At 48.8% G+C, this 9,928-nt stretch overlaps 1 pseudogene; it reads right to left on the bottom strand.

Annotated features, from left to right (window-relative positions):
• Positions 1 to 789: 789 nt before the first annotated feature.
• Positions 790 to 7,087, bottom strand: LOC133615790 (hippocampus abundant transcript 1 protein pseudogene; annotated as a pseudogene).
• Positions 7,088 to 9,928: the final 2,841 nt, after the last annotated feature.

Raw genomic sequence — 9,928 nt, 5'->3', positions numbered from 1 at the left:
TAGATGTAATTTGATTGGCTGTTGTACTGAGACCACACCAGCTGACACACGCAACGCTGATAGACAAGTACACAATGAAAAATACGGAGCGCTCCCGAATAACTTTTTCATCTTTGGGTTTTGGGGAAAGTAGCAAGTCATGTCAAGTCATGTCAATTCAAAAGGCTCAAGTCCAAGTGAAGTCACAAGTCATTGATGTTAAAGTCTAAGTCGAGTTGCAAGTCTTTTTACATTTTGTCAAGTCGAGTCTAAAGTCATCAAATTCATGACTCGAGTCTGACTCGAGTCCAAGTCATGTGACTCGAGTCCACACCTCTGCAAACAGGTGCGTGTCGGGAACAAACGCGGCAGGTGAAAATAATAAGCAGCCATGGCAACAAACTCAGGTGTACAAAACAGGCACTCAAGGAGTCCAAAACTAACCAAAAACACAAGTATCTTGAAAACGTAAACAAAATATATGATCCGGGCAGCGGATCATAACAGTTAGCCTCAAGCCAACGGCGCCTTACCGCAATTCAAAGCGGTTGCCTTGCAACCAAAAGCTACGGCGAGTTTACAGCTGTTTTAAAGTGCTTCCGACGTCGCAGAGTGATATAAGTTGACAGGCTGACACTTCAAATTGATCTCTGAACGGCGCAAGGTACGAAATTGTTGGAAAAAACAAGTTAAAAGTGCCGCAAGTCGCTAAAGAAGCAACTGCCGTTTAAGACACAAGAGGCACTGACGTCAGCGACTGCCGCGATGCCAAAAGCTAAAGGAAAGATTGAAATCCCGAAACGGTTGGTGTCAGCTGACACAGAACACAAGTGGGAACAAGATTTGAGGCTGGACACAGGACATGATGGGAATCAAGAAGGGATACTACAAAACCTCCATCCATCCATCCATTTTCTACCGCTTATTCCCTTTGGGGTCGCGGGGGGCGCTGGAGCCTATCTCAGCTACAATCGGGCAGAAGGCGGGGTACACCCTGGACAAGTCGCCACCTCATCGCAGGGCCAACACAGATAGACAGACAACATTCACACTCACATTCACACACTAGGGCCAATTTAGTGTTGCCAATCAACTTATCCCCAGGTGCATGTCTTTGGAAGTGGGAGGAAGCCGGAGTACCCGGAGGGAACCCACGCAGTCACGGGGAGAACATGCAAACTCCACACAGAAAGATCCCGAGCCCGGGATTGAACCCAAGACTACTCAGGACCTTCGTATTGTGAGGCAGATGCACTAACCCCTCTGCCACCGTGAAGCTATTACATGAATTTAAAGAAATGAAAGAAGAATTGAAAGAATGGAGAGAAGAAATGAAAGAAATTAAAGAAGAAATTAAAGAAATTAAAGATCTGAGAAAAGCAACAACAGAACACAAACAAGATGTGAAAAGTCTGCAGTAAAATATAAAAAGTGTGCAAACTCAGAACACCACCAGAAAAAATGAAGCCTTTGATATGTGCCAACAAATGAAGACCCTTCAAGAAGATATGCGCCAACAAATGAAGACCCTTCAAGAAGGCAACTACATGCTGTGGAATATCATAGATGAAATGGATCAGGATAAACGAATGAATGCTATCATCGTGACAAGGCACAGAATTAAACCAAGATCCTATGCGAAAGCTGTGCATAATGAAGGTGAACCAGATGAAATGGATATTGTCTCAGCAGAACAGCAAGTGGTCAACTGTCTGCAATCAAAACAAATTGAAATCAACATTAATACCATCGAAAAATGCATCCCACTGAACAGAAGAAACAACAACGCCACTCCAGTCGTGCTCGTGAAACTCGTAAACAGAAAATCTAAAATGGCATTGCTGAGACAGGGAAAGAAGCCGAAGGGAACAAATGTGTACATGAATGAGCATCTCACAAAACGTAATGCTGGAATCGCCAAGAAAGCACGCGACTTGAGAAAGCAGGGAAAAATCCAGGGAACTTGGAGCGCCAACTGTAAAATCTACATCAAGCTGAATGGAAGTCCGGAAGCAAGAGTACTTGCTGTCCATGACATCAAGGACCTGGACAATTTTTAAAGTTTACACAGCTTCCACAACAACGATGATAATGGACTCTGACAGAAAACAAGCACCTAAATTCAGCATCAACACTACTATGTTCCAAGGGACGACTAAACAAGAAGACCTAGATTCAGGATTGCATCCACCTACACTTATAGAGATTATTGAAACAACATCAAAGATTGTTGAACAAGAAAATATGGAACTAAAAAACTTCTGCAACAAAGATCACAAAATCCAGGATTTGGAAAATGATATAGATCCAGATACAAATTTTTTCTCCCACATCAGTAATAATTGTTTTTATTATACAGATGATCAATATAATAGCAACATTAAATGTGATAGCAAATTGTCAATTATTCATTTTAAAAGCAGAAGCTTGTATGCAAACTACAACAACATTAAGAACTTTTTGGAACACATCAACGAACCCTTCAAAGTGATCGCTGTCACGGAAACATGGATTGATGATAAAAAAAGGAATAGATTTTGATCTGGAAGGATATGAACTAAACTACATCAACAGAACCAACAAAAATGGAGGAGGAGTAGCTGTGTACGTGATGAAGAACCTGAACTACAAAATGGTAAAAAACATGTCATTTGCTATAGATAATATCTTAGATCTGCAGCATCGCGTGGACATCGGGGGCGGTACCTCTGGATTGGCAGACCGGGGTGGTGGTTCCTCTCTTTAAAAAGGGGAACCGGAGGGTGTGTTCTAACTATCGTGGGATCACACTCCTCAGCCTTCCCGGTAAGGTCTATTCAGGTGTACTGGAGAGGAGGCTACGCCGGATAGTCGAACCTCGGATTCAGGAGGAACAGTGTGGTTTTCGTCCTGGTCGTGGAACTGTGGACCAGCTCTATACTCTCGGCAGGGTCCTTGAGGGTGCATGGGAGTTTGCCCAACCAGTCTACATGTGCTTTGTGGACTTGGAGAAGGCATTCGACCGTGTCCCTCGGGAAGTCCTGTGGGGAGTGCTCAGAGAGTATGGGGTTTCGGACTGTCTGATTGTGGCGGTCCGCTCCCTGTATGATCAGTGTCAGAGCTTGGTTCGCATTGCCGGCAGTAAGTCGGACACGTTTCCGGTGAGGGTTGGACTCCGCCAAGGCTGCCCTTTGTCACCGATTCTGTTCATAACTTTTATGGACAGAATTTCTAGGCGCAGTCAAGGCGTTGAGGGGATCCGGTTTGGTGGCTGCAGGATTAGGTCTCTGCTTTTTGCAGATGATTTGGTCCTGATGGCTTCATCTGGCCAGGATCTTCAGCTCTCACTGGATCGGTTCGCAGCTGAGTGTGAAGCGACTGGGATGAGAATCAGCACCTCCAAGTCCGAGTCCATGGTTCTCGCCCGGAAAAGGGTGGAGTGCCATCTCCGGGTTGGGGAGGAGATCTTGCCCCAAGTGGAGGAGTTCAAGTACCTCGGAGTCTTGTTCACTAGTGAGGGAAGAGTGGATGGTGAGATCGACAGGCGGATCGGTGCGGCGTCTTCAGTAATGCGGACGCTGTATCGATCCGTTGTGGTGAAGAAGGAGCTGAGCCGGAAGGCAAAGCTCTCAATTTACCGGTCGATCTACGTTCCCATCCTCACCTATGGTCATGAGCTTTGGGTTATGACCGAAAGGACAAGATCACGGGTACAAGCGGCCGAAATGAGTTTCCTCCGCCGGGTGGCGGGGCTCTCCCTTAGAGATAGGGTGAGAAGCTCTGTCATCCGGGGGGAGCTCAAAGTAAAGCCGCTGCTCCTCCACATCGAGAGGAGCCAGATGAGGTGGTTCAGGCATCTGGTCAGGATGCCACCCGAGCGCCTCCCTAAGGAGGTGTTTAGGGCATGTCCGACCGGTAGGAGGCAACGAGGAAGACCCAGGACACGTTGGGAAGACTATGTCTCCCGGCTGGCCTGGGAACGCCTCGGGATCCCCCGGGAGGAGCTGGACGAAGTGGCTGGGGAGAGGGAAGTCTGGGTTTCCCTGCTTAGGCTGCTGCCCCCGCGACCCGACCTCGGATAAGCGGAAGAAGATGGATGGATGGATGGAATATCTTAGAATGTATAACCATTGAAATATGTCAGGAAAAAAAGCAAAAACATATTCATCAGTTGTATATATAGATCACCTAAGTCAAGTATAGAAACATTTGAAGAATGGATCAAGGCAAATTACATGGACAATGGTAAAAAAATTATTTTATTATGCGGTGACTTTAATATTGACTTATTGAACCCTAACAAGCAAAAGTCTATGAATTCATTGATACAATGTACAGCATCAGTTTATATCCTAAAATCACAAAGCCAAGCAGAATCACAGGACACTGTGCCACGCTTATTGATAATATTTTTACCAATGATTTTGATAATAACACGACAAGTGGTCTACTTATAACCGACGTTAGTGATCATCTGCCAGTTTTTACAATATATGATGGAAACTACAAGAAGAACATGGAAGACAAAAGGACATTTCGAAGACTGTGCACAGAGAAGAGGATGATTGCTTTCAAAATTGAGCTACAAAAGCAAGATTGGGACAATGTGTACAATGAAAAAGAGGTAATACTAATCGCCACATTTGGTGAGGCGTGTCTTAAAGCAGCTGCTGTGACAGTAGCGTATGTGTGTGTGTGTGCTTGATGTGTATTTCTGGTCTTGTCATCCTCGTCCGGACAGAAGGGTGACACGGCAATGCGGCTGGATCAAAAGAGACATTGGAGACGCTTTACTGAACCAAAAGTTGCTTTATTACAAGCGAGCCTCATTATACAGGACTGCAGTTCCTGGAGGAGATCAGGTCAAGAAAGTGAGGCACTCCTAACTTGGAGAAGCCAAACCATCAGTTTTATATTCATTCTTTATCTGTCTGGGTGTGTGTTAATTCAGGAGAGTACAACCTGACCATGTAAGGAGATGTTTGTGTGTAAGTGACTGGGAAGATGTATAACATAACTTGTAGGTTAACATTAAGATAAGCATGGAATCTCTCTATAGCTTTTGCATTCCGAAGCCTGGTTTTATTGCTTCTTCTCGTGGGAGAGCTAATTCCAGTCCACATGCGAATGTCCAACTAAGGCTCCTTAATTTATTATGGGCTCAATCATTATTTACTTAAACCTGGTGGTTCGCTTTCTCCAAGGTGAATATATACATTCACCATATGCAGAACATAATATGAGTTAATTAATTCACTTCATGCTCCTTTAAGAATGGCAGTATGTGGGGTGAGTGACGTGAATAAGTGAGTGAGCAAATAAGGAGAGGTAGCATGTGCAGGAGTGTTAATAGTATGGTGGAAATTATAAATAAAGTGACCAAGTTGTAACTAATCGACGGCCTCGTCATTCCGACCAAAGAGCGGAGCTTTACGAACACATTGCCGGTGTTACCCTCGACAAAACATCGGCCTCAGAGGGAACGTCTGCCCTGCGCTCCTCGACCACGGTCTATACCGGAGCCTACAAGTAGGAAAGGTGTCTATTTTTTCTATTCGGGCTCCAGCACTATGGAATGCCCTCCCGGTAACAGTTAGAGATGCTACCTCAGTAGAAACATTTAAGTCCCATCTCAAAACTCATTTGTATACTCTAGCCTTTGAATAGCCCCCCTTTTTTAGACCAGTTGATCTGCCGTTTCTTTTCTTTTCTCCTCTGCTCCCCCCTATCCCTTGTGGAGGGGAAGACACACAGATCCGGTGGCCATGGATGGGGTGCTGGCTGTCCGGGGTCGGGACCCGGGGTGGACCGCTCGCCTGTATATCGGTTGGGAACATCTCTGCGCTGCTGACCCGTCTCCGCTCGGGATGGTTTCCTGCTGACCCCACTGTGGACTGGACTCTTACTGTTATGCTGGATCCACTATGGACTGGACTCTCACAATATTATGTTAGACCCACTCGACATCCATTGCATTCGGTCTCCCTAGAGGGGGGGGGTTACCCACATATGCGGTCCTCTCCAAGGTTTCTCATAGTCATTCACATCGACGTCCCACTGGGGTGAGTTTTTCCTTGCCCTTATGTGGGCTATACCGAGGATGTCGTTGTGGCTTGTGCAGCCCTTTGAGACACTTGTGATTTAGGGCTATATAAATAAACATTGATTGATTGATTGATTGATTCAGGCACCTGCCTGTTTAAAGCGTCACTTTTATTGTTAGTTTTGAAGCCCAAATACCTCCATATTTTGCTTCACGCATCCCTCTTTATTAACCAGTAGAATTGTCGTTTTTTTGTGATTGCTGGCACGGCCACTCTACCAACTTCGCCACGCCGTCCCAACCACCTTGACCTTCATTTATTGGAGTCCAGGGCTGCGAGCCGAAGCCGTACCAGGCCAGCTGGAGGATCTGGAAGCCAAGGCCTAATAGGATGGTGTTCTTATTCCCGATGGAACGCATCAGGATTCCTAGAACCACCGTCTGAGCTAATATGGAGAGGATTCCCACCACGGCAATAAAGGCTGCCACTGTCGCCAATGAGAAGCCTATGACCTGTCTGAGATACAGGAAGAAGCTGGAGTATTGTCCCGCCTCAGGGAGGTAGGAGAGGAACACTGTGATACAGATGAGCAGCACCGTGGAGTCCTGGCCCACTTTGCGCAGAGAAGCGAAAGGATCAGCCTGTTCCCAGGAAATAGGCTCTCCCCACGATGCCGGCCTCATCTTCTCCGGCAGGGACTCAGGCACAGCCACCAGGATGAAGCAGATGTCTAACAGTGCGATAGCGGTGGCCAGGATCACCACCAAGGTGTCGCCGTAGGCCTCCGACAGGTAGGCCCCGATGGCCGGGCTGGTGACAAGGCTGGCGGCAAAGGTTGCTGACACCAAGCCGTACGCCGTGCTCCTCTCATGCTCCTGCGTGATGTCGGCCACGTACGCAAAGATGACGGAGAAGGTGACGGCGAACACGCCTGACATGAAAATGACTGCAAAGTACCACCACGGGCTGATCTTCATCAGCGGAATTGGCGCGCACGTGAAGAAGACCGTTAGCAGCAGGAAAGACTTGCGCCCCCACACGTCCGACAAGGCCCCGATGAGGGGAGCACTGAGAAAGATGTTCATTTGTATGTATTATTTGTATGTATTAGGTACACCTACATACTTTGATCGATACAGACTCCAGAGCTGCATAAAAAAAGCTCCTTTCAACCGGAATTTACGTCAGTGCACGCTGCATGTCAGGGTTATTGTGTGGATGCCAAGATTATATGAAAATAATACTTTATCCTACCGTCTATTGTGTTTCTTCGAACTCGGCTGACAGCTTACCATCCATCCATCCATCCATCTTCTTCCGCTTATCCGAGGTCGGGTCGCGGGGGCAGCAGCTTAAGCAGGGAAGCCCAGACTTCCCTCTCCCCAGCCACTTCGTCCAGCTCCTCCCGGGGGATCCCGAGGCGTTCCCAGGCCAGCCGGGAGAGATAGTCTTCCCAGCGTGTCCTGGGTCTTCCCCGTGGCCTCCTACCGGTCGGACGTGCCCGAAACACCTTCCTAGGGACGCGTTCGGGTGGCATCCTGACCAGATGCCCAAACCACCTCATCTGGCTCCTCTCGATGTGGAGGAGCAGCGGCTTTACTTTGAGCTCCCCCCGAATGACAGAGCTTCTCACCCTATCTCTAAGGGAGAGCCCCGCCACTCGGCGGAGAAAACTCATTTCGGCCGCTTGTACCCGTGATCTTGTCCTTTCGGTCATGACCCAAAGCTCATGACCATAGGTGAGGATGGGAACGTAGATCGACCGGTAAATCGAGAGCTTTGCCTTCCGGCTCAGCTCCTTCTTCACCACAACGGATCGATACAGCGTCCGCATTACTGAAGACGCCGCACCGATCCGCCTGTCGATCTCACGATCCACTCTTCCCCCACTCATGAACAAGACTCCGAGGTACTTGAACTCCTCCACTTGGGGCAAGATCTCCTCCCCAACCCGGAGATGGCACTCCACCCTTTTCCGGGAGAGAACCATGGACTCGGACTTGGAGGTGCTGATTCCCATCCCAGTCGCTTCACACTCGGCTGCGAACCGATCCAGTGAGAGCTGAAGATCTTGGCCGGAGGAAGCCATCAGGACCACATCATCTGCAAATAGCAGTGACCTAATCCTGCAGCCACCAAACCAGATCCCCTCAACGCCCTGACTGCGCCTAGAAATTCTGTCCATAAAGGTTATGAACAGAATCGGTGACAAAGGGCAGCCTTGGCGGAGTCCAACCCTCACTGGAAACGTGTCCGACTTACTGCCGGCAATGCGGACCAAGCTCTGACACTGATTATACAGGGAGCGAACTGCCACAATAAGACAGTCCGTTACCCCATACTCTCTGAGCACTCCCCACAGGACTTCCACGGTCGAATGCCTTCTCCAAGTCCACAAAGCACATGTAGACTGGTTGGGCAAACTCCCATGCACCCTCAAGGACCCTGCCGAGAGTATAGAGCTGGTCCACAGTTCCACGACCAGGACGAAAACCACACTGTTCCTCCTGAATCCGAGGTTCGACTATCCGGCGTAGCCTCCTCTCCAGTACACCTGAATAGACCTTACCGGGAAGGCTGAGGAGTGTGATCCCACGATAGTTGGAACACACCCTCCGGTTCCCCTTCTTAAAGAGAGGAACCACCACCCCGGTCTGCCAATCCAGAGGTACCGCCCCCGATGTCCACGCGATGTTGCAGAGTCTTGTCAACCAAGACAGCCCCACAACATCCAGAGCCTTAAGGAACTCCGGGCGGATCTCATCCACCCCCGGGGCCTTGCCACCGAGGAGCTTTTTAACTACCTCGGCAACCTCAGCCCCAGAAATAGGAGAGCCCACCACAGATTCCCCAGGCCCTGCTTCCTTATAGGAAGACGTGCTGGTAGGAATAAGGAGGTCTTCGAAGTATTCTCTCCACCGATCCACAACTCCGCAGTCGAGGTCAGCAGAGCACCATCCCCACCATACACGGTGTTGACACTGCACTGCTTCCCCTTCCTGAGGCGGCGGATGGTGGTCCAGAATTGCTTAGAAGCCGTCCGGAAGTCTTTTTCCATGGCCTCCCCGAACTCCTCCCATGTCCGAGTTTTTGCCTCCGCGACCGCTGAAGCCGCACACCGCTTGGCCTGTCGGTACCTGTCTGCTGCCTCAGGAGTCCCATGAGCCAAAAGAACCCGATAGGACTCCTTCTTCAGCCTGACGGCATCCCTCACCGCCGGCGTCCACCAACGGGTTCTAGGATTACCGCCACGACAGGCACCAACTACCTTGCGGCCACAGCTCCAATCGGCCGCCTCGACAATAGAGGTACGGAACATTGTCCACTCGGACTCAATGTCCAGCACCTCCCTCGTGACATGTTCAAAGTTCTTCCGGAGGTGGGAATTGAAACTCTCTCTGACAGGAGACTCTGCCAGGCGTTCCCAGCAAACCCTCACAATGCGTGAGGGTTTGCTGTGTTTCTTCGAACTCGGCTGACAGCTTACCTTAATGTCTAAATAAGTATGTCCACCTCGCATTGACGTCACAACGGAGCCAGACTGCAAAACACCGTAGCCAGAGGTATCCAAAACTGCGCCCAAAATGCATGAACCTTATTATTTGACGCTTTGGCATCTATTTAACGTGAGTGTCAAACTTTGTAAATGGTAAATCAGAGTCAGAATCAGAAATACTTGATCAATCCCCGAGGGGAAATTTAAATTTTCAGCACAATCCCATCCAAGATCAAACAAGCATTACAGGGAGACAGAACAGGATCGCTGACTGAAATAGGTTATGCGCTTTTCTACCTTCAAGGTACTCAAAGCGCTTTGACAATATTTCCACATTCACACACTGATTGCGAGAGCTGCCATGCAAGGCCCTAACCACGACCCATCAGGATCAAGGGTCTTGCTCAAGGACTAGGATGGCAGAAGCTGG

Source organism: Nerophis lumbriciformis, linkage group LG15, assembly GCF_033978685.3.
Source record: "Nerophis lumbriciformis linkage group LG15, RoL_Nlum_v2.1, whole genome shotgun sequence".
Classification (NCBI taxonomy): Eukaryota; Metazoa; Chordata; class Actinopteri; order Syngnathiformes; family Syngnathidae; genus Nerophis; species Nerophis lumbriciformis.
This window is presented reverse-complemented; position numbering and strand designations above follow the sequence as displayed.